Below are 26,374 nucleotides of genomic sequence, written 5' to 3' on the forward strand. Positions count from 1 at the left end.
TTAAATAAATGGAAGAAGTCATGTCATCTTCTCTACAGGGTTATGTGATGAAAAGAATTTGAATTCACGGGGATCATAAAAGCAAAATGAAAGTTTAGGAAAGTCCTTTTATTCCCTCTCATTTAACTTTCAAAAAGTTTCGAATTCACTCACTTTCAGTCAATCAATCACACGACAAACAAGCAAACAATCAAATCTATCTATTTATTATAACATTCCAAAATTTAGAAATTGGGATGTTACAATCCTACCACTCTTAAAATGAATCTCGTCCTCAAGATTCGGAGAGGATAGAAAGAAATAGGTTGGGTTTGGGGGTCTTCTCAAAATCCATTGATCATCTCCGGGGTCTCGGGTGCTACCACCCTTAGAAGCATGGTTACGGTTCCACCAAAAAAAACTCATACCCTTCATCCTTATTCTTGACAGTGTCAGTCTTCTCAAATCTTCAGGATAATTCCTTCTCCGGGCTCTTCTTGTAACATCATAACCTTTTCCTCAATTCTTTTGTCCTTTTTCTTGGTAAGGTTGTCCGGAGACTGGGTCTTCTTAGCTGACGGGTCTGGCGCCAATACTAAACAACTATCGATATCTCATGGCGGTCATCCAATTATGGTTTCTCCTACAGGAAATGGGTCTGGTTGATCCTCACCGTATAACCTACGGTTGGCAAAAGCTGCCTTGTAGAAGGGGGAAAATTCTTATACCATTCTAAGGTTTAAACAGGGTTTTGATCTCGTCACTCTACTATAGGTAAGTCACTCAGATTTACCATCCCATATAGCAAGGCGAATAATAAGAGTAAGTCGGTATGGTGATCAATCCATCCCGCACCCAAATCTTTACTTTGTATACGGTTTAGCGAATCTCGCATTCTAACACTCGGTCATCCTCACAAGCATTGCAGAATTTTCTCTTGTCGTCGAACCAAGGTTCGGATGGATCCATAGATTCTGCAAGCCAAACAAACAACTATCGCTCCTTCACAACTCTCAGGTTTTTCATTACTCCTATAAAATTGTCTGCCGATAAATGTCGTATCTTCCTCCAGGGTTTTTCCTGCAGCAAGAATGTGCTTGCTTCTTGGCAGGTCCTGGGGCCTGTGGGTTATGGCCCATCTTATCACTTGTAGTCCTTGAACTTATCATCGGGCAACTGATCATTATTCCAACTTCCAACTTCCTAGTATTCTTAAATCCATCCAATTGTATGTCTTTCTTCCTTCTATTGGCACCAAACTAGGACACGATTACTCAGACTCATCATGGAGTTTCCATTGATCCATATTTCCGACATCATACCTCCTTTATATCCAATAGTAATTTATCTCTTCATCCTCGTGGGATATCCCTCATTCCGTGATAAAATTTATACTCACGAAGTCCATACTCCACTTCGTGGAACATCATTATCCTTTCCAGGGCCAAGCATCCTTATAGGGGAATATTGGCCATCTCTGCATGGCACTTTTCAACTGGGAAACGTGAAACACATCATGAACTCCTGACAGTCCTTTGGGTGACTCCAACTTGTTGGCCACTTCTCCCATACGCTCCGAAACTTAGTATGGTCCTAAAAATCTCGGGGCTAACTGTCCCTTAACTCCAAATCATTTAACTCCTCGCAGAGGGGACACACGAAGACATGCTCTATCTCCAATTTTATAGACTACCTCCTTGAGTTTTTGAGTCTGCATAACTCTTCTGCCTGGACTGAGCTACCTTCAGTCTATCTCGAATAAACTTAACATTCTCTTCTGACTCCTTGATCACATTTGGTCGAAACAACTAACGGTCTCCAACTTCATCCCACACACTCTTGGGGTATCACACATATCGAGACAAGACTCGTATTCATTTTGTCCGAAATCCACTCAATGGAGTATCCTTATCTTTTCCAGGGGTCAACGGTTCTTACAGGATACTACCACCCTTAAAATGCACAAATCTTCCATAGACCATATTTCTCATATCCTCAAAATGGCCAAAATTCTTCTTCATAGAGTAACAACTCATAAAATCCATATCAGTACCAACGATGCTAACTTTATTCATTCTTAAATGATTACAATCTCTCGCTTTTCCATTACATGTCTCAACTCAACATCTCAATATAAAAGAAAATGTTCTCACTTCTACTACTCCATTTCTTTTGTTGCAAACTCAACTATCTAGCACAAGTTTCCTTCTCCTTGGGGCATTCTCTGGCAAAGTGCCCTGCTCCATTACCACTAAAACATATTACTTCTGACAAGTATCGAGGTTTCCTTTTTGGGCAACTATTAAGGTAGTGCCCTGACTCCTTGCACCTATAACAGGTGATATGACTCAAGTCCCTCCTGGGCTCCAATCGGTTTCTCTTCCTGGACCTTTCCATTCCAATCAGGGCTTCTATTTCCTGTGGGTCATATTGTATTTCCTCTATCGGGAATTCTACTAGATCCCCATTCAAACAATTTTGGGAGATGTGTCCTTCTTCTCCACATGAATAGCAAGACTTAGTGCAGGGTTTACTCGGGTCTTCTTTAGGTGTGTCCTCCATCTCTTCCTTCATCACAGCTTCTTCTAAAATTTCCATGAGGGCTCCTTTCATTACTTCTTTCTTCTGCTGGATGGTTCGTTGTACCATGGGGTAAATGTGACACTGAGAAGGATAGTGGGTAGTCCCTTCACACAAGAAACAAGTAATATGCCTAGTTGGGCATTCTTCAACTGGGTGACTTCCTTCACAATTAGGGCATTCATCCTTGTGTTCTTTATGGGTGTTTCCTATTTCTCCACAAATCTTGCATGCACAAGGTTTCTTCATATCCTTTCCACAAGGCTTCAACTTCTGGGACACAAGCCGAGACTTTGGCAGAGTCAACTTAAATTCTTTCCAAGTGGTTACTCCTTGCCATCCATTGATGGTTTGGTACATCCTCCACCAAGTAGCAGCACCTCTTTCAAAGCACTGAAGAGCATGCTGGGTCATATCCTTTCCGACTATAGGGTTATTCTTCATGTGATCCTCCATGTTCTGAATCCATTGGCCCGTCTCCAATTGACTCATCGGTCCAGAAAATATAAGCTCATCTTCATTCATCCTTTATTGGGTCCATGGGTTTGGGGTGAGATAAGAGAGATAGAGAGGGATACACACAATACAAACAAAAGTTTTGAAAAGACAGTTTTTATTAGTGGCTGTCGGGAAAAACATCAAACAAATGATAGCTCACAAACGTTGCATCTAACGTAGGTATATAACAGGGGTTTGGTCTTCTAAAGGTCAATAAATCTTCAACATCTCCAAACTCTTCAAGCCTTGTTCATGCCTCCAATGGCTTCTTCCGATCATGCTTGTCTTTCTCAAGTTCTTTTGCCATATCAACTCTGTTGACACAAAGTCTCTCGTGACGTCCTTTAATATTCTGGAGTTGCGTTGCAAACTTCTGGTTTCAACATCCTTCGCATGAACCATGGTCCTACTGTACTTTAGTTCCTGACGAATCTCCGGTATCTTGAGGTTTTGCTCCTCCAGCTTGGCTACTTCAGCTTCTTGGACCTAAGTTCTTCACAAAATGCTTCCTTGTCAAAATACGGCTTCCTGCGGGTCCGTCTTAAAATTCCTGATGTAATTCTCCAGATCCTGGTGATACACCAGCTAAGGTTAAAACTGCATCCTTTGCTGATAGATGCTCCATCAGCCTTCTACCATCCAATCCTTCCGAAGAAATGCATGCTTAGCTCAGCTCGTTGACCATAGTATCAGTGGCGATGACATCACGGTTAACCGTGTTTCTGCCCTTGTCATTGCCATGAGCTATCTTCCATAGTTGATATCTCCTGCCTTAGGGTTTTCTTGAAAAAACTTTGAGGTTTTTAACTCTACATGCTCGGTCTTTCTCCGATACACCTTGATCTCAGGTATTGACGGCTTCCTTAGTCTGCCAAGTTCCATAAGGGGTGCCTTCCTAGGTCATACAAATCTGGAAAATTCTATAGGGCCTTCAAATTCCCCTTGTCTTTGGAGTCTTCAACCATTGTAGTTTCCATCATTATAATATACGGTAAAATCCTCTTCATTTCGATGTGGTCTTAGTGGTCCCATATCTTGTACTTCTTGGAGTGGTCTCATCAGCCGAATCTTCGAGTGGTCAAAAAATGAAAAGGGGTATGGTCTCACTAAAAGGGTATATTTGAATAAGCTCGGAAGAGAAGAGAGGTAAAAGATCCTTTTGAAAAGAAAGTTGTAGAGAAAAATCTTTCCTATGGGCTTGCCAGTTTCTAGGGGTCACGTCCTACAGTCAACATGTTCTCTGATACCATCTTGTAGCGACCCGACCCAAATGGATCAAGTCTCTATGCTTAAGTGTCATCCCTGGATCGGTATGCTGACACATACAGTACTCGAGGATTTATAACAGAGGTTAATCACATGTAAAAGTAACATAAATACTATTACCTCAATCCAAATAGCGGAAGTAACAGCAAGGTTGTGGATTCCCATCAACACCAACGGCAAAGTTGAGTGTAGAAATCGTAACCCTAACGTATCACTTACTCGTCGTAAGAAGTCCTGCAACATGAGACGTTGCAGCCACAAGGGTCAGTACATTGAATGTACTGGCAAATTCACACCATAGAGAATGATGAACAATGGCTATCACTACATGCATATATGGCTGGTGGAAAAGCTCTATGGTTATATGTTTTTGCGAAAAGCCAATTTTTCCCTACTGCAAAGGAATACATTTTATTTTAACTATCAAGGTGGTTGTTAAACATTGAGAGTGTAGACACACTCTCAATCCCAATTAAGCATCATCATTATAACCCAACAAAATGAATTAAAGTCACATGATGAGATTCACATGATAATCCAAGTACTAGATACTCAAGACGTCCATAACCGGGGACACGGCTAATCATGATTAGTTTATACACTCTGCAGAGGTTTGCACACTTTTCCCCACAAGACTCGATCTCCTCCGTTGGGATTCTCGCACTACATGGTGTTTGAGAAACGGATGACCGAGACATAGTCTTTCAGAAGCGCTAGCACCTTACGATCGGGTATACCGTTACACCTACTTTCCCCTACATCTGCTAGTCTACCACTATAAGAGTTCGCATGACTTAATCAACTATGCTAGAGCCCATAGTAGCTTGTGGATGCACACGAAAGTTTCTAGCATGAATAATCTCATGATCCCTTTGAGCCTGGGTGGCGGTCCATAAAGAAAAATAGGCAATCGCTGGAATACCCAGGTGCCTAAACAGGCAATCACTGGAATACCCAGGTGCCTCAATCCACCCAGATGTGTGTTAAAGTTGCCACCTTAAGTAAACCATTAATTAACAATCTCACATCTGTCATGAATACTCTCAAACCCAATCCACGTCTATGAGCATAGCATGTCAATATAAGCATAACGTAATAGTAACTCCCAAGGTTTGAATGCAGGGCAATAGGTTCCTACCTCATCAACTACTTCCCAATACCCACATGTTATCAATCCTACTCATGCAATGTTTGAGGGTGAAACTAATGCATAAAAACTGGGTATGAAAGGGATATGATCAAAGTGTGAACTTGCCTGCAATGTTGATGAAGATGATTCGCACCGAGAGCACCAGGGCGGTGGACGATGGCGATGCCTAGGAAGGGGACGACGCAGAGCCGGGGAAGACGCGGAAGTGGATGCCCACGCGTAGAGGAGTACGAGGGTTCATTGGTTCGCTGCGGTGTGAGGCTGCCGTCGCCGTAGAATAACAGGGGGTGTGGGTGAGTAGAGGGATGGCCTAGCCAGCGGTGGGAGTAGTAGGGGGCGGTGAGGCCTCCGCCGCATAGTAGCCGGCCATGGGAGGCAGGAGCACGAGGCAGGACCGGCGCTGGTTTGGGCGGCTGGAGCAAGAAGACCAGAGGTTGAAGAAGCACTACAGCCGTTGGATGGACGTCGTACGGTCACTGGAGCTAGAATCGTGCATATTGACTAAGTTGACAAAGCCCTCCGTCCCCGTCAACTTAGTAGGCCCACAAGTCAGCCTGCCACTATACTGGGTCCCAACTAATAGGGGCAGTATTCATTTTATGCGTAATAAGGAGGCACTTCCTTGCGTGCGAAGATATAGCTGGTGGGTCCGAGCTGTCAGCAGCGGTAACATCTTTTTTGTGAAATACAGAGGCCCTTTCGGTGGGTCCCTAATGTCAGGTGGAGGAATCATTATTTTGCGCGTAATAAGGAGGCATTTCCTTGCATGCGGCCGCGGACCCAGCTGTCGGCCTCTCCACGTACAGTCCACTTCAGATGCATGTCAGTCGTTGACCACGTTGACCAGGCCACGCCGAGAGCACCAGGGCGGTGGACGATGGCGAGGCCTAGGAACGGAACGACACAGAGGCAGGGAAGACTCGGCAGTTGTTTCCCACGCGGAGGGGAGTACGACTGTACGAGGGTTTACTGGTTCTTCTGCCATCGCCGGAGAATAGCAACAGGTGTGGGTGAGTAGAGGGATCGCTAGGCCAGAGATGGGAGTACGGTGGGGCGGTGAGGCCTGCGCGGCAGCAGAGCCGGCCGCGGGGAGGAGGGAGTAGGAAGTCCCGTCGGCGCTTGTTTGAGCGGCTGGAGCAGGAAGAGCAGAGATTGAAGAAGCACGACGGCCGTTGGATGGCCATCCAACAGTCACTGCTTGTGCGTCAACCTTTTTTTAGGAAAGCCTCAAATCTGTGGAAAATAGCATACAACCCATCTGCCATTGTTTCTAATAATTTACAGCCCATTTGCTAATTATTAAGGTTTTTTTGGAGCCCATATTCTTTTTGTTAGCATTACAGTCCATATTGTGGCCACGGTTAAAAAATTATACGAAATTTTGCATATTTCGGTGCGGTCCGAACTATTTTTAATCCCGAAATTTCGACTCACATTCAAACTAATTTTAAAAATAAATGTATATCAATATAAAATCCAACAAATTCTCCACGCATAAAAATTAATGTAATTTAAAATCTCGAAATGAAAAAAAAGATATTTGAAACTAATTGCCGGTTTGATGTGTTTTAAAAACTAGATGATACCCCGCGCGTTGCTGCGGAACATGTAAACTCTACTTTTCGCAAACAACTTGGGAGGAGCGCATTATAGTATTGCAAAAGTTGGCATCTAATAAAGATCTGATGGTCTATTGTTATTTCCATTTGTAATGGTGAATGATAAATGGATACATGGCACTTGGACTTAGCACTAATATGACATAGTTATGTATGTCTGTCCATGGTAGTCAAGCTAGATTTTGTAAGAGCATTAAAACAATTGAAGTTTGTGAATGGTATTTTTAGTTCAGACCATATGTTCAAAAAAGGCACTTAAATTCACGTGTGGAGAGTTAACCATGTTGAATTAAAGAAGAAAATAGGGCCATATGAAATTGGAGATTGCTTTCCACTATTGTGTGCTCTCAAGTCAAAAGAATTAATTTAAGAATCCAAATAATTCACCATGCAAATATTGCAATACCATGTTTCAACAACAAACTGTAATGATAACACTAAGCGAATCACTGCTATTTGGTATTTAGCTGCCTATTTTCACAACCCACAAATGAATGCATACTTTCCACCCAAATAAAATGAATGCATATATAACAAAAACTGTAACATGTATTATTTTTCTTAGAAAATGTACGGTGCTAGCATTAGCACATATAATTATTTGAGAATGCGAAATGATAGCGAAGGACAAACACACGAGAACATTTGACATGAAGCCACCGAGATAGGCATGAGCAGCTAAATGTATGATTTAAACAACCAAAGGAATCATCAATATGTAGCTGAGCTATTTACCTCTGAAAGCTGCAAAGGCAGCCTGATTTGAAACCTACATAATCTGCCGAATCAGATACTTATCTAATTTGTTCTATAGAAAGCAATGATTAAAAATCATAATAACTAGCAAAGGGAAGAACTTGGTATGTATTCCAAATCCAGTTAGCTCATCTATGATTATGATGACAACATGGGGCTAGCGCTCCTGCTATGTGCATGGGATGTGATTGACACTCTTGGAGAAAATGTTGGTGCACCTTGAAACTAAGATGATATAAGAGTAGACTCAAAAAATAAAAAAAGGGAAAGGATAAACCAACACAACACAAATGGAAAAGAAGATCTTCATGTCAACTTTATTAGGTGTGAATTGCAATGGAGCCTGCAGTGTTTGATTTCTCTCGAAAGATGCCCGGCCTTCACAAATGCAATGAACTAATAAAACAAAAGATAAGGATAAATCATAATATTGGTATCGATTTTTTTAAAATTATCAATCTGCAGAAAGAACAACTATATATAATATAGTAAATCATGGAAATATAAACGTTCTAACTCCAAATTCTTAAAATATTTTGGTTCATAGCCATTTAACCGCAACGTCAATGTTACCAGCATAATGTCGAGACTGCGATATCTACAGGTGAAGGTAAGGCCATGACAGCAAGGCAATATGTAGTACATGTGGGGTGATTTTAGCAGCCGCATGAACAAACCTTCCGTCTCGAGAGTAGACATATATGTCATGGCGCATAGTATTGTTTAACGCAGCAGGCCCGGTGCGCGGTGGACGTCGGCAATAGCTGGGCGCGGTGAGACGGTATGCATGGCCGGCAGCAGTAGCAGCAGGGCATCCCGGCATGGCCGGCAGCAGCAGCACGACCACATGCACGGCCATGGCCAACAGTAGCAAGGAATGACATGCAGCAATAGGGGACGACCAGACCAGTCACGGCCAACAGTAGCAGCAGGGCATACCCATCTCACCACCGGCGCCCGCGCACGTCGCCCACCACGCCACGATGCTCGCGCATGTTGCCCAGCTCACTGCAACATCTGCGCATGTCGTCCAACTCGCCGCTGGTGCTTGCGCACATCACCACCGGTGAGGGTTGGCCGGTCCTCTAGATCCAGCCCGGGCCAGAGTGTCGCCTCTAAAATCCATTTGCCGGTGGGCCGTACCGAACCAGACCATGTCCAGCCTGCAGAAGGACGGAGACAGGTCCAGATAGTTATGGTCCCAGGATAGGCATCGTCTACTCGGTGGATGGTACCTCGAGGAGTGCTGTCGTGGTTTTGTCACGGCAGATGTCCTAGAGAAAGGACTTAGTCGTGGAGCCATCGCAACGGGTTAGCTTGAAGGGGTTAAAGCGGACACAGGGATGCAAGAGAATTTATACTAGTTCGGCCCCTTCGATGAAGGTAAAAGCCTACGTCTAGTTGTGATGGAATTGATGGGGTTTCGGTGACTAGGGAGCAAACAAGCTTCGCCTATGTCTCGAGTTGTTGTCTGTTGTTCTTGAATCGCCGCCGGGTCGTCCCCTTATATACACGGGTGACTCCCGTCGGTTCACAGAGTCCCAATACCGGCTCATAGATGTGTCCGGTTTGGTCTCTACTTATTCCTAACTTACAATACAAGTTAACTACCAAGGCCGGTTTACAGCTACAGGCCTTGAACCGACCATGGGCCTTGAGCCCTCATCTGCCTTCTTGGGTTTTAACATACTTAACTACTGACGAAGTTAACCCGGCCCAGATAGGCCGGTTTACGCCCAGTAGTAATATCCCCAACATTAGGCCCAGATTGATTTGAACATGTTCATGTCAATCCTTTAGCAAAAATCTTCATCTTCAATATCTTCCTGTAGTTCGTTGAACCGCCGTGATGTCATCTTCTCTGGTCGTTGTAAACCGGCGTGACGTCACCTGCTATAAAGGACTTTAATAGGTCTGCGACAATTAAGGCAACATCTTTGTTTCCAAACCCTCGGTCCCTTGATTTTCGCGCCTGACTCCTGTCCCTTGCCTTATAAATAGGACCTAAGGGTCATTTCTTTTTCCCCCTCCGTGCCCTTCTGCTTCGTCTTCCTCGCGTCGCCCAGCTTTGGAGCTCCTCCGCCACCGTCAACCTCTGCATCAACCTGGGCGCACCAGAATACCGCGGCAACCTTCTGCATCTTTCTCATCTCCAGTAAGTCTTCTGTTCTTTTCAACACAGATCTGTTCTAGGGTTTCATGTTCTTCTAGTGTTCATTGCCTGTTTCATCTTCATGCGATAGCTCCTAGATGCACCTATGAATCCTTGCTCTATGTAGCGGTAGGTTTTAGCATCCGCCTTCAGTTTCATGCCTCAAGACCATAGATCTATCAGTATCTCTGCCCATTGATTTAGTACTGTTCTTTTTTGAACCTTGAATACTTTCCTTCTTTTCCGAACTTGCTTCAGATCCGTTGCTGTAGAGAAGTCTTGTGAAATCTGTTTCTATAAACTTACTCATCTGCTTCAATGCTTAGACCAGGCGGTTTAACTTTGTAGAAAAAAATTGCCAAACCGGTATATACCATTAGTCCCCTTATTGAACTGCCAGATGTTGTTACTTCATAAAACTCCGGTTTAGATAGATCTGTCTCCGGTTTAACATTGCCCATACCAATGTACCTTAATCAATGCATTTTTGAACCGGGATCATCTACCTTGTAGATTTCATCATGGCCAAGCAAGTATATGAGTGCAACTGGGTTCCTTCTCGTGTCACAGAGGCTCAACTGGATGATTTAGTCCTGATCGGTGCCTTAGGCAGCAAAGATACCATCCATTGGAGGGCTCCTGGCAAAGAATGCCCTCCCACACCTCAAGAAGGAGAGGTCATTGTTTTCGTAGATCACTTAGCCCGGGGCTTTAAGCCGCCCGGTTCTAAATTTTACCGGGACGTTTTAGCCGATTTTCAACTCCATCCACAAGATACTGGCCCCAACTCTGTTACAAACATGTGTCACTTCCAAGTGCTCTGTGAGGCGTTCTTTCAAGAGGAGCCCACAGTGGAATTGTTCAGAGACTGTTTCCATCTAAACCGCCGTACTGAGTTTACTGACGGCTCCAATACGGAGTTGGGTGGCGTGGCAATTCAGAAAAGGAAAGTGGTCACATACCCTCACGCCAAACTGCATAGCCACCCCAAAGAGTGGAATCAAACATGGTTCTACTGCAAAGACACTACCCCTGCTGGTGAAAATCCCTTGCCTGGCTTTCGTCTGAAACGGCTCAGCAATACACACCCTTTCCCTCAAAGGTTGACAGCCCAGGAGAGAAGCAAATATGCTCCTCAACTGTCAAAGCTCAGAGCCTTTATGGCCAATGGTTTAACAGGGCTTGACCTCGCCCGCTGTTGGATATCATGGAGCATACTGCCCCTTAGTCAGCGCTCCGGTTTGATGTGCAAGTATACTGGTAGCGTTGATGACCCACTGCGACATTCCAACATCCAGCTCACCGATGAAGAAATCACAGAGGCTGTGAATAAGATGCTGAATGAACTGGAACACATTTGTGCTAAAACCGGCCTGCTTCCCTTCTGTGCCACCAACAAACCGCTAGCTGTAAGAGTTTGATTTTCCTTTTTGCTAAATCTGCTATTGATATATCTGGTCATTGTTTAATATCAGTGTCTGTGTAACCAGGGCAATGATCCGTTTTGGAGCAAGAAACTGCCGCAGGAGAAACCAGAAAAACCAGACAAACCGGAAAGAGCAACCCGGCAAAAGACTAAAGCTGTGAAGAAGACTGCCCACAGGAAAAGAACCACTGCATCCTCTAACCCGGCCCCTGATGATGATGTGGATAATCCAGACCTTGTGGTAGGGCTTGACTCACTTGGCTTATTCTTCATGCGTCTTATTTGATGATGATATTTGTCAGGATGATGCCGAAGCCAGCCATGCTGATGCTGCAGAGGTAATTATTCTCTCTTCCGATTCAGAACCTTTGCCTTCACTAAAAATCCGTCAGGCAAACCGTAAAGTTAAATTTTCTCATCCTCTTGCTTATTTGGATGCCAAATTTCTTATGAAGACCCAACAGCACGAAGCTCGTCGCACAACCCGGCACAGCGGCCAGGTAGTTACCTCCGCCGGTTTACCGAACATTCTGGTTCGGAAACGCCGTTCATAGGTCTCTAATTTGCTTGTCAGTGCTTGTCCTAAAGTGGGCTGCTTTCGTCAACCTCTTAATCCATCTGACTCCGATTACCAGGTTACTTCCCACTCATCCTCTGGCGAGTCATCGGCTACTCAGCTGCCACCGCTCAAAACGGTGCTTGGGTAAGCTATACTTATCCTAATATTTGTAGCACATTGCCTTGGAACATATGCTATATTTAACTTTGTTATTCCTTTCAGGGCCAAGCCTAGGCCAAGCAAGAAAGCTCGTCTGGACAAAGCGGCCGAAGAGGATGCCGTCCTTGAACCGGGCAAAACACCAGATCTTGAAGCGGCTATTCCTGAGGATATGCCCAATGATCCGCCGCAGCAAGACGACGATCTTATTGCTGAAGAGAGACCTATTGATACCTCAAGTCCTGTCAATCATCCCACAAGCTCCATCCGGATTGAGAAATCCACCGGTCCAACAAAGCCTACTGACAAGCCAACAGCCCCAGTGCAAACCAGCGATGCCAAGGATGATGAGGTTGTCATTACTGGCATTAGCCATACAGAGCCAAGCAATCCTGTCGCTTTGTCCAAACATTCTGCCAAGGAAAAATTTGCTGCCTTTGGCAAAGGCAAGTGGAATGCTGATCTGGCGACTTACGCTGCCCTGAACGCCCAAGATATCCATTCCGGCTACCTGAACCGGCTGTATACCAGTCGTGACTATGAAGCCGGTCTGGTTAATATGATGAAAGATAAATATGAGGTAACTTCCATATGCTCTTTCCTGCTTGTATATTTCAATTCTTGTTGATGCTCCTAGCCCACGAGGGCCGGTTTGTAATCTTCTTTCAAACCGGGACTTACTAATATAAATCTTAATGCTTTGAAATTCTCTGATGTAGTCCCCAAGGGCTGGTTCAACTTAGCGTAGTTAAATCGGGACTTTAAGTAATTGAGATCGCCGCATCAGAATATATACGAGCAAATAGCCGTTAGCCCCCAAGTGCCAAGTTGAATATTTGTATTGATATTGGGACTTTGCAAGCAATTGAAAGATGAAGATCGAATATGCATTAGCCTCCAAGTGCCAAGTGCATAACTTGCTATGTGGTTGGTACTTCAATCCTTGTACCGTTTTGCAGAATCATATAACTGTCTGCATGCAGGCTGAGCTGAAGACAAAAGAAAGCCAAGTCGCCGACCTCCAAGATAATCTGAAATCCCAACAAGCTGAAACCTCCAAAGCAAAAGAGGAATTAACCAACGCTTTAAGCGCCATGGAACAACTTAAGGAGAGCTTCAAGAAGAAGCGGGCGGATTGGGCCACTAAAAAATCCGCTTTAATCAAACGAGCAGAAGATGCCGAGGCTGCACTCAAACCGATGGCGGATGAACTGACCAGCATAAAGCGGCACGTGCATGCCATGACCACTGCTATCTTTGGTAAGCCAGTTTGACTTCTGAATTGATTCTGCCGTCCTACAGAGCTGCCAGTTTGTTAACCCTTTATGATATTTCAGGGACACGCATTGGTCACTTGGGGTCAGATGTGCGGAAGAAATTGAAAGCCGCCTACACGTTGGTCGAACAACTGTACACTGGTGCACAGCGGATCATTTGTACTGCATCCCACAACAAGCCGGCACCCACTTTGATTCAGGACACTCTGATGAAACTGTCAGTGCTTCCTGCCCGGGTTGAAGAGCCGAAGAAATCTGCTGCTCGAACCGGTGCGATCAATGCCTTAATCCGGGCAAAAGCTTGGGTGCCGGATTTTGATCCTATTGAAGCGGCTCAGGGCTATCCCAGCTTCAAGGAAGACGGGTTAGAGTTTAGTGAAGCGGATCTGCGAGCGATAAACTGGGAGGTGCGTCTGCTAGCTTGTCAATTGGCTGAAGAAGCCGACTTGTCTCATTATCAAGCCCAATACGACAATCAAAACAAGCGAATAGCTGCACCAATTCATGAAGCGGAAAATCTTATCCCTCCAATCCGTAAGCATACTTACACTCCCGATATTGACCCGTCGTTGCTGATCCATGATGAAGCTGTCTTTCAAGCATTAATGGGAATCGACTGGACAACTGTTGATTTCCAGCCGCTGGGTAGAGAAACTGAAGCTGAAGCGGCGCGGGATGATCCACAACCATCAGGCTAGGCTGGTGACCAAGCTTGAACCGGAAGCCGGTTTAAAACTACTTCTCCCTTGCGAAAAACAATGATCTTATTGTGGGCACCATGTTTCCTTGTAATAGGCTAGCCAATACTTTTGATGTTGATATGCCTTCGTGCATAATTACTGCAACTTGCTCTTCCTTTGGTTGATGAACTTTCCAAAGTACTTTCTGCAATAAAAAATCTTAAAGTGCCACTGCGGTTGTACCGTCAGGTGGAATATGATGTCTGCATATATGAAATCAAAACATCTGAAATTTTTAAGTATATGACCAAATTTTTGAGATACATAATACCTGCCATCGTTGAGCATGAAGTTGGCTTGGCCAATCTTGAAGCGGAGTTTTATAAACCCACACTGTTGGAGGAAATAGCAGCTCCTATATATATATATATATATGATGCCGGTTTACCATGTAAATTGTGCCGGGTTATAATAAACACCGTGTTACTCCATAATAGGATGTTAACAAAAAAAATCAAACCGAGCAAAAAGTCGCTGGATTAAAAATGGACCGTGTTCCGTCAATTGACAGTGTGAACCGGTTGAAAACTTTGTCAGTTTAAAAAACGCAATAAAAAGAAAGAAATGTCTTTCAAAGAAAAGTGTGAAGCAAAGGCAATGACAAAACCGTTTGCAAAAAAAGGTTTATTTGAGCTGATCAGATGGCATTACCATGGCCGAACACGACCAAGCTCCCGATAGGTGTAACTATGGTTCTAGTCAGCTAGGTCCCCAAATGAAACCGTGGCATTTATGCCGATCAAGTGGCATGGCAATGGTTCGGGTTCGACCAAGCCCCCAAGTGATTCTGTGGCCTTAGGCCGATCAAGAGGCATGACTGGTTCAGACGTGACCAAGTCCCCAAGTGATCTGGTGGCTATCGCCTATCAAGAGGTATTGTATTGGTTCGGACACGACCAAACCCCCAAGTGATATAACATGATGCTTTTAAAAAGCTAACTCAAGGGGTAAACCGGAGGCCGCTTTAGAACAACTCCGTGTAACCACACATGATGTAAAAGAACAGATACCCCGCTTTAGCTGAGGTTCCGGTTTATTATATTTAATTATAATATATACATCGTCGTAATATGTACATAAGTAGAGCCAATGGCTCAGGTATAGTAAGGCCGAAGATGAGCTATGTTCCACGGCCTGTTGGTCTCCTCCTCTGATGTACGTGAGTCCTTATGCTCTCGAATATCGATCAGATAGTATGACCCGTTGTGCAGATTCTTGCTGACCACGAAAGGCCCATCCCAAGGTAGGGATAGCTTATGCATATCAGTCTGATCTTGGATGAGCCGAAGCACCAAATCTCCTTCCTGAAAGGTTCTGGTTCTGACTCGGCGACTGTGATAACGACGAGGATCCTGTTGGTAAATCGCCAAGCGGGTAGCTGCTATGTCACGTTCTTTATCCAACAGGTCCAAAGCGTCTTTCCGTGCTGTCTCATTGTCCGCTTCAACATAAGCCGCCACACGGGGTGAATCATGACGGATATCACTGGGGAGAACCGCCTCCGCTCTGTAAACCATGAAGAACGGTGTGTATCTTGTTGATCTGTTGGGTGTAGTATTGATGCTCCATAACACAGATGGTAACTCTTCTACCCAACAACCCGGTGTTCTCTGCAAAGGAACCATAAGCCGGGGCTTGATGCCTCTCAAGATCTCTTGATTAGCCCTTTCTGCTTGACCATTGGACTGTGGGTGTGCCACTGATGAAACGTCGAGCCGGATGTGCTCCCGTTCATAGAACTCCTTCATGGCACCTTTGGACAAATCGGTACCATTATCTGTGATGATACTGTGCGGAAAGCCAAACCGGAAAATCACTTTTTTGATGAACTGAATCAATGTGGACGCATCACACTTGCTAACAGGTTCTGCCCCCACCCACTTTGTAAACTTGTCAACCGCCACCAGGAGGTGGGTCTTCTTATCTTTGGACCTTTTGAAAGGCCCAACCATATCCATCCCCCAAGTCGCAAACGACCAAGTAATTGGAATCATTCTCAATTCTTGATCCGGCACATGAGCACGTCTTGAAAACTTTTGGCAACCGTCACATCGTCTGACCAGATCCTCCGCATCAGCATGAGCAGTTAACCAATAGAAGCCATGGCGAAACACTTTAGCTACCAAAGATTTTGAACCGGCATGGTGACCACAATCTCCTTCGTGGATCTCCCACAAAATTTCACAGCCTTCTTCAGGAGACACACAGCGTTGAAACACCCCTGAGATACTGCAATGATGCAACTCGCCATTGATAATAGTCATGGACTTGGACCGCCGGACTATCTGTCGGGCCAGAATCTCATCCTCTAGTAATTCGCCCCGGTTCATGTACGCCAGGTAAGGAAGAGTCCAATCCGGAATGACATGAAGAGCTGCCACCAATTGAGCCTCCGGATCAGGAATAGCCAAATCTGCTTTACCAGGGAGCTTGACCGACGGGTTGTGCAGCACATCCAGAAAAACATTGGGCGGGACCGGTTTGCGCTGAGAGCCCAGCCGGCTTAAAGCGTCCGCCGCTTCATTCTTCCGTCGGTCCACATGGTCCACCTGATATCCTTTAAAATGACCTGCAACAATGTCCACCTCACGACGATACGCTACCATGAGTGGGTCCTTGGAGTCCCAAGTGCCAGACACTTGTTGAGCCACGAGGTCCGAGTCACCGAAGCACTTAACTCGACTTAGGTTCATCTCCTTAGCCATCCGAAGACCATGGAGCAAGGCTTCATACTCAGCTGCATTGTTAGTACAAGGAAACATTAAGCGGAGAATGTAACAAAACTTATCACCTCGTGGGGAAGTTAATATGACTCCAGCCCCCGAGCGTTCCAATTGCCTGGATCCGTCAAAATGGATGGTCCAATACGTGTGATCCGGCTTTTCCTCAGGTGCTTGCATTTCCGTCCAATCATTGATGAAATCAACCAGTGCTTGAGACTTCACCGCTGTCCGAGGCACATACTTCAATCCGTGCGGCCCAAGCTCTATAGCCCACTTGGAAATCCGGCCAGTTGCTTCCCGGTTCTGGATGATATCCCCCAAAGGAGCAGAACTGACCACCGTAATTGGGTGCCCTTGGAAGTATTGTTTAAGTTTCCGGCTTGCCATAAAAACTCCATACACCAGCTTCTGCCAATGCGGATACCTTTGCTTGGACTCAATGAGTACCTTGCTGATATAATAGACTGGACGTTGAACCGGACGCTCCTTACCTGCCTCCTTTCGCTCCACCACAATAGCCACGCTGACCGCCCGAGCATTAGTAGCAACATATAGCAGTAACGGCTCCTTGTCAATGGGAGCGGCGAGCACAGGCGGATTGGCCAATTGCTGCTTTAAGTCCTCAAATGCTTCATCAACAGCAGAACTCCAGACAAACTGATCCATCTTTTTCAACATCTGATACAAAGGGATTGCCTTCTCACCAAGACGACTGATAAACCGGCTTAACGCGGCAATCCGGCCTGCCAGGCGTTGAACATCATTGATACACTTCGGTTTAGCCAGGGAGGTGATGGCTGTGATCTTCTCCGGATTAGCCTCAATTCCCCTATTGGACACCAGAAAACCCAATAACTTGCCCGCTGATACACCAAAGACGCACTTGTCCGGATTAAGCATCATCTTGTATGTCCTCAGGTTATCAAAGGTTTCCTTCAAATCATCAATCAGAGTCTCCTTCTCCCTGGATTTAACCACGATATCATCCACGTAAGCATGTACATTACGGCAATCTGTTTGTGAAGACAATTTTGCACACACCGTTCATAAGTTGCTTGGGCACTCTTGGGCCCAAAGGGCATAGACACATAGCAGAAGGCTCCAAAGGGAGTTATGAACGCCGTCTTCTCCTGATCCTTAACTGCCATTTTGATCTGATGATAGCCAGAATATGCATCCAAAAAACTCAAACGCTCACAACCCGCCGTAGCATCAATAATTTGATCAATACGGGGGAGGGCAAAAGTGTAGGATCGAAAGTATGTCTAGAGGGGGGGATTAGACTACTTGACCAAATAAAAGCTTAACCTTTTCCCAATTTTAGTTCTTGGCAGATTTTAGCTATTGTAGGACAAGTCAAGCAATCATCACACAATTCAAGAAAGCATGCAAAGAGTATATTGGCAGCGGAAAGTAAAGCATGCAACTTGCAAGAATGTAAAGGGAAGGGTTTGGAGAATTCAAACGCAATTGGAGACACGGATGTTTTTCCCGTGGTTCGGATAGGTGGTGCTATCCTACATCCACATTGATGGAGACTTCAACCCACGAAGGGTAACGGTTGCACGAGTCCACGGAGGGCTCCACCCACGAAGGGTGACGGTTGCGCGAGTCCACGGAGGGCTCCACCCACGAAGGGTAACGGTTGCGCGAGTCCACGGAGGGCTCGACCCACGAAGGGTCCACGAAGAAGCAACCACCCACAAAGGGTCCACGAAGAAGCAACCACCCACAAAGGGTCCACGAAGTAGCAACCTTGTCTATCCCACCATGGCCATCGCCCACGAAGGACTTGCCTCACTAGCGGTAGATCTTCACGAAGTAGGCGATCTACTTGCCCTTACAAACTCCTTGGTTCAACTCCACAATCTTGTCGGAGGCTCCCAAGTGACACCTAGCCAATCTAGGAGACACCACTCTCCAAGAAGTAACAAATGGTGTGTAGGTAATGAACTCCTTGCTCTTGTGCTTCAAATGATAGTCTCCCCAACACTCAACTCTCTCTCATAGGATTTGGATCTGGTGGAAAGAAGATTTGAATGGAAAGCAACTTGGGGAAGGCTAGAGATCAAGATTCATATGGTAGGAATGGAATATCTTGGTCTCAACACATGAGTAGGTGGTTCTCTCTCAGAACATATGAGTTGGAATTGTGTATGTGTTCTGATGGCTCTCTCCACGAATGAAGAGGAGGTGGAGGGGTATATATAGCCTCCACACAAAATCCAACCATTACACACAGTTTTCCAATCTCGGTGGGACCGAATCAAAAAACTCGGTCGGACCGAAAAGGTAAACCTAGTGACCGTTAGAGATTTTCGGTGGGACTGACATGCAACTCGGTAGGACCGATATGGTTAGGGTTTGGGCATAACGTAATCGCGGTGAGACCGATTACACAAACTCGGTGAGACCGATTTTGGTAATTAGCTAACCAGAGAGTTGGTCAGGCAAACTCGGTGGGACCGATTTGCTCTTTCGGTGAGACCGAAAAGTTACAAAAAGGAAACACTGAATTTACATTGCAATCTCGGTGGGACCGATTCGCTCTTTCGGTGAGACCGAAAAGTTACAAAATGGAAACAGAGAGTTTGCAATCCCATCTCGGTGAGACCGAGATCCCTATCGGTAGAACTGAATTGCTAGGGTTTGGCAGTGGCTTATGACAAATGAAACTCGGTGGCGCCGGATAGAAAGAATCGGTAGGACCGAGTTTGGCTTAGGGTTTAGGTCATATGTGGATATGGGAAAGTAGTTGAGGGTTTTGGAGCATATCACTAAGCACATGAAGCAAGAGGCTCATTAAGCAACACCTCATCCCTCCTTGATAGTATTGGCTTTTCCTAAAGACTCAATGTGATCTTGGATCACTAAAATATAAAATGAAGAGTCTTGAGCTTTTGAGCTTGAGCCAATCCTTTGTCCTTAGCATTTTGAGGGTTCCACTTTCACATCCATGCCATGCCAATCATTGAGCTTTCCTGAAATAATCATCTTGGAATAGCATTAGCTCAATGAGCTATATGTTGTTATGAATTACCAAAACCACCTAGGGATAGTTGCACTTTCAAAAAGGATCTGCTGGACAAGCCTTATTAAGATCTGTGTAATCCACAGACATGCGCCAGGTGCTGTTTTTCTTAAGGACCAGCACCGGATTGGCAAGCCACTCAGGGTGAAAAACTTCAACAATAAAGCCAGCTGCTAAGAGCCTGGTTACCTCTTCTCCAATCACCTTGCGTCTTTCTTTGTTAAACCGGTGGAGGAACTGTTTCACCGGTTTGTATTTAGGATCCACATTAAGGGTGTGCTCAGCGAGTTGCCTCGGTACACCTGGCATGTCAGAGGGCTTCCATGCAAAAATGTCCCGATTCTCACGGATGAACTCGATGAGCGCGCTTTCCTACTTCGGATCCAAGTTGGCACTGATGCTGAACTGCTTGGACGAATCGCCAGGTATGAAGTCAACAAGCTTAGTTTCTGCTGCCGATTTGAACTTCAGGGCCGGATCATGCTCCATAGTTGGCTTCTTTAATGGAGTCATGTCCGCCGGATCAACATTGTCCTTATAATACTTCAGCTCCTCAGTGGCACAAACCGACTCTGCATAGGCCGCATCTCCTTCCTCGCACTCCAAAGCGATTTTGCGGCTTCCGTGAACCATTATTGTCCCCTTGTGACCCGGCATCTTGAGCTGCAAATACACATAACAGGGCCGTGCCATAAACTTGGCGTAGGCCGGTCGCCCAAACAGCGCGTGATATGGACTTTGGATTTTCACCACTTCAAACGTCAATGTCTCCGACCTGGAATCATGATCATCCCCAAAGGTCACTTCCAGAGCTATCTTACCAACAGGATATGCTGATTTGCCAGGTACTACACCGTGGAACACCGTATTAGACGGTTTGAGATTTTTATCTGTTAGTCCCATACGATGGAAGGTCTCATAGTACAAGATATTAATGCTGCTCCCTCCATCCATGAGCACTTTGGTGAACTTGTAACCTCCCACCTGAGGCGCCACCACCAGAGCCAATTGACCCGGATTATCAACCTGGGGAGGGTGATCCTCTCTGCTCCATATGATTGGCTGTTCAGACCAGCATAGATAACGAGGCATGGCCGGTTCAACAGAGTTGACCGCCCGCCTCTGAACCTTCCGGTCTCGCTTGTCCAAGCTAGTGGTGAAAACATGGCACTGCCCACTACTCAACTGCTTTGGGTTGCTCTGGTAACCTGACTGTTGCTGCTGTTGGTTGTACCCACCCTGGTTGTTCTGACTATTTTGATCATTATGTCCGCCCAGATTACCATTAAATCCTGAACCAGAATTTCCTCCACCGTAACCCGGCCCGGACCCTAAGCCACCGCCGGAGCTGTGATCATACCGGAAAGCATTAGAATTCTTGAGCTCCTGCATAATGAAGCAATCCTTCCAAAGGTGGTTTGCTGGCGCCTCCTTTGTCCCATGTCTTGGACAGGGCTGGCTCAGTAGATAGTTTAGGCGGTCCGGGTTAGGGTTGGGTGCCCCATTGCGGTTTTTCGGTTTACCCTTGCGTCGCTGGCCATTGTCCTGTGTGTTGGTATTAGCCACAAAGTCCATGTTACCATCCGCTTTACGCTTGCCTCCCCCACCATTGCCTGCCCAGTGATGCTGCTGACCTTTGGAGGTGCCGTTCCTCTTTCCCTTCCTTGCCTTGTCATCATCAGATTCGGGATCCTTGGTACTATCAGAATCATCATACTTTACCAAAGCAGCCATGAGGGTCCCCATGTCAGTGCAAAGACGCTTCATCCATCCCAACTTCAGCTTTAGGGGCCCAAACCGGCAGTTGCCTTCTAGGTTTAATACAACGGTGTCAGTGTTGATGCGGTCTGATGAATGCAACACTTGTGAAACCCGGCGCACCTAATGAGTCGTCGATTCTCCTTCCTCCTGGACGCAGGCAGCTAAGTCCACTATCGACATAGGCTATTTACATGTATCCTTGAAATTGTTGATAAACCGGGCTCGTAATTGGGCCCATGAACTGATAGAATTAGCCGGCAAGCTTTTTAACCAAGTACGGGCCGTTCCTTCAAGCATCATGGTGAAGTATTTCGCACACCCTGCCTCATCCACATCAAGCATCTCCATGGCCATCTCATAGATCTCCACCCATGTCTCTGGTGGTTGATCCACCGTGTAATTTGGTACTTTGCGCGGGCCTTTGAAATCCTTGGGCAGGCGCACATTGCGTAAAGTGGGGACAAGGCAAGGCACCCACAAAGAACTAGAAGTAACACCAGGTTCGACCGAGATAGTTGGACGAACCAGCGTGAGCTGCCGAGCCTGATGCTGTGCGGCTAACTCGGCCTCCCTGCGCGCTCGGGCCCGGTCCACCACTTCCTGAGCGTTATCAGCACCACCCGCCGGGTTGTTGCCACGGGGTGCTCCACGTCGTTCATTAGTCGACACTGCCGGTTCATCCATATGTCTGCTATAGCTCTGGCTTGGATGGGGGGTCGAGTGGATCTGGTCGTGGCTGTACGAGTATGCTTCCTGTTGGACCAAAGCTGTCCTCGGAAGCTCCTTGACCCGTCGCGTTTCTACTGCCTGCGGCGAGTCACCTTCAATTGGAATGGCCTCCAGCCGTGCAGCAGCGGCGACGAGATTGTCCATTGGGTTGGAGTAGTGACCCGAAGGTGTTAAAACAGCCTGAGGTATAACGGTATTTTGACGAGGCGGGTCCATCCGACGTGGCTGAACCGGTGCACCGGTCCCAGGAGCTTCCGCCCGGTTTCCCTCCAGCGGATTACTGGTTCCTACTCCTGGGGTGTTGAAAAGGTCTCTGGCCTCGAAAACCGGAGGCAAACGGGATCGGTACTTCCTCCTCATGACTTCCTGCGACGCGCTCTGGTCCAACATGAGCCTGTAGGCTTGTGCGTCTAGAGCGGCCCGCTCTGTGGCCATCCTGGTGTCCTCTACTGCCAGATCCGCCTTGGCCTGGGTGATCTGTTCCTTTATCTTTGCAATCTCCACGTTGTGGACGTCCTGATCCGCCGGGTTAGCTTCCGCCATAAGCACAGCCAATGCATCAAATAGCTCTGATAGAACTTGAGCCGGCGGGCGCACAGGGCCTCCTGCCCCGGCAGCCATCGCCGCTGCTGAACCGGAGGTGGTTGCCACAGTGGTCGAAGAATGAAGCGCTGCTTGTGTGCCGGCCATGAATATTCCAACTCGGTTGGGCAGATCAGAGCGGTCCGGAATACTGTCGCCATCGGAACAGCCCCCAATCCGGCCATGTTGTAGCTGATAAAGAGATTCGGTTTCCCCGGTCGATAACTCGTCATCAGAACAAACAACGGTCTCGCCGCGAGATTCCGATCCATCCTCATAACTTCCTCCATGGATGACTCCCACGAAGGCACGCTTCATGGCCGATTTAACCCGGGCGGATTGCGCACGCTGAGCCGTCTCGACGAGGTCGGTGCAGATGTCTAGCTCAGGGCCCGGTTCACCGATCTTGCCAATGAAAACGTGAATGCCACCAAAGGGGACCCGGTACCCATACTCAATTGCAGCCCGTTTTCCATTTTTAGAATTGCTGGCCATTTTTTGGTCAGTACCAGGGTCAAAAAAATTAACTAAATATGTGGGAAATTTTGAAAATTCGCAAATTTTTGCTGGGGAACGAAATATTCTTAATCCAAAAATTAATATCCATACTAAAAAAAATTTAAAAATAAATTAGTACTATGTCATGTTAAATCCAATGAAATATGTATAAGATATCAGTGAAGAACAAAAACAAAAAAAGAAACTTATATCCCATTTGCTATATTTTTTTTGGAATTTTCAACCCCTTTTGATATTACTTTTAACAGACACTGACCATACTCTTAAGCCAGGCCGGAATGCATCCCTCCTCGTCTTGGAAGATTTGCAGCCCAGTAATTCGGAGAAAAAAAATAGGCCTAGCTTGGGTATTCTTCAAAAAGAAATACTAGGCTATCTATTTTCCGAAAGAACTGGTGCATGAGCATTTAGCTTTATTTATTTATTTATTTACTTATTTATGTTTAGGGGACCATGAGCATGTACTTGAGCCGGATTCATGTGAGAGCCTCCCTTCCAGTTAATTATGGGCTTCTCTATTGGGCCTTCATCAGTGGGCTGCATGTTATCAACAAGTGGAAAATGTGTTCCGTACGAAAAATAGTATGCACTACGTACGGTACGGGGCACTAAAGGATCAAACCGTGCAACGACTTCCAAAACATTGTGTTTGTCGTTCTAACAACACATTTATTCAACCAACAGATGAAATATACTACTGATTGTAAATTGAAAACAACAGCAGCAACAACCATGGCTGGGGGTGCAACAAAAGCAATAAGCAAGCCAGAAGAGTGAAGGTGCAACTCTCTCTTCCAAACCAAACATCAGCCATCATTACAAAAGGGCTACCAAAAAAGAACAAGTCTATGCATCAAACTAAATAAAGATCATACTACACCAAGTGTACGCATCTAACTAACTGGCTCAGTTAGACGTTACTATTTATTAAGCTGTGGAGATTGGCTGACGGCTTGAACTAGATGGGTGCCTGACGGTGGAAAATCCAGCCAGCAGGTCGAAGTCTGATACTTGCGACCCTCTCTCCTACTTTGGGCTGCAGAGCGTGGTAGCACATATCAGGGTATGGTGCATGCATAGACGCATGGTACGCTGTGTACACACAGTTTTGCCTGATGAACGAAACCGCGCTGCCATCATGATCCTTGCCGTCGGTTATCACCTGGTTAATCGGATAATTCAGTCCGACAAACAGAGAGCATGTACCAAGGCTACTTACCAGCATGCAGTCAAAAATTCCTGAAGGCCCAGAGAAGCTGGGATCCTGCTCAAAGACCTTACAGTGACTGTGATTGTATTCCGCGAAACAACACGTCCGGTACGTGCGAACGATCATCAATCTTTCGCTGTCGTCTGATCGAGCCAGGAACCACCTGCAACTGCCAAGCCACTTTTCTTTGAAAGGTTCTGGGATTAGGAAGGGTAGGGACACCAGGCGGCCTACATCATCATATCAAGTTGGAGTCAAATAAAAAAGGGCTCTTGATTTAGTCAATCTTATGAACAACATGTTATGATCATGAATATTTTTTCAGCAAATGTTGACAGTAATATAAGCAAGCCATCATGATATCATAGGAAAGTAACATACTGTTGTAACAGAAGTTTGTAGCGATGACTGGAGTAGGCCAGCAATGCATCCAGCCATAGAAGGAGTCGATAGCGTAAATGAATCCCTTGTGTTCAGTGGCATCAGAGAACCATGGAGGATGTATGATCCTACGATGGACGTGCAGATTTATCCACTTACCGCAATGACCTGTAAGATAGGCGAGACCGTGGTTGAAGAACACAATTAGCCTGAAGTCTTCATAATTCGCAGATCTTGTGGGCACTTGGCAGATTACAACCTTGAGCAAATCAAACTTGGTATGATGTTGGCTACTGTAAGATTCCGAGTATTTTGGGCCGCGGTGCCAAAGCAGTGCAGTGTTAATCGAAGGAAGGGGGATCAATGGCCGGGTGTAGACCTCCACGAGCATCCAGCTGCCGCGATCGTCGACGAGCACCATCCAAGACGTGTTCATGCCGACCCAGTACATACCGTTAATGTAGTTGAGGCTGACGGGGATCGGATCGCAGTCAAGGGGGTTGATGCTCGCCACCCTACGATCGTTATGCTGCGTGACACACCGTTTCTGAAGATTAGGCGACATCAGCAAGCAAGGAGCTGGCTTAAAAAGCTTCGGCCTAAGGGCTTTGAGTAAACGGGACAGCCCCGATGAGCACGCGGCGAGCGGCATGGTACCGAGATTGTCCACACGCGAAATAATGAGCTTGATTACCTCTATGGGGAGCGAATTCCAGCCACTCTTTCGGCGGACGCTGCTCGGTTCTGCCATTGTTCGTGCTTGGGTTTTGGACGAGGGGGGGAGGCGCCTTAGCGGGGATGGAAGATTGGACGAGATTATGTGCGGACAAAGATGGAGAAGCGAATATTTGCTACGGGAAGTGGACAGGTGATGATGACTATAGCACGCCGCTTGACTTACGAGACACATACCAGCAACGTAGGGTCATGTCGATGCCAGACAACTTGCTTGAGTAATCACAGTACTCGTACTCCCTACAGTGCTATGCCCTAACTTGCTTGAGTAGAGTAGTAGAGTAGGACTCTGCTCTACTACTAGCACCAGAGGAGTAGTATATTCTAATCTAAAATAGTTACAAACTTCAATGCCCGAGCGTGGAACGACTATGAACCATGCTCAAAGACCGTGTCTACGTGGTGTTTGGACATGGGCGACAACCTCAACGCCAACGGTGCTGCTCCCGTTGCACCGTATGTGTTTCTGTCCTTCCTGTTCGAAATCGTGGTAGAATTCATGATTTATTTTGTGCTTATTTGGATTAAATCTCATAGTAACT

The sequence above is a fragment of the Triticum dicoccoides genome, chromosome 7A, assembly GCF_002162155.2.
Source record: "Triticum dicoccoides isolate Atlit2015 ecotype Zavitan chromosome 7A, WEW_v2.0, whole genome shotgun sequence".
NCBI classification, from domain to species: Eukaryota; Viridiplantae; Streptophyta; class Magnoliopsida; order Poales; family Poaceae; genus Triticum; species Triticum dicoccoides.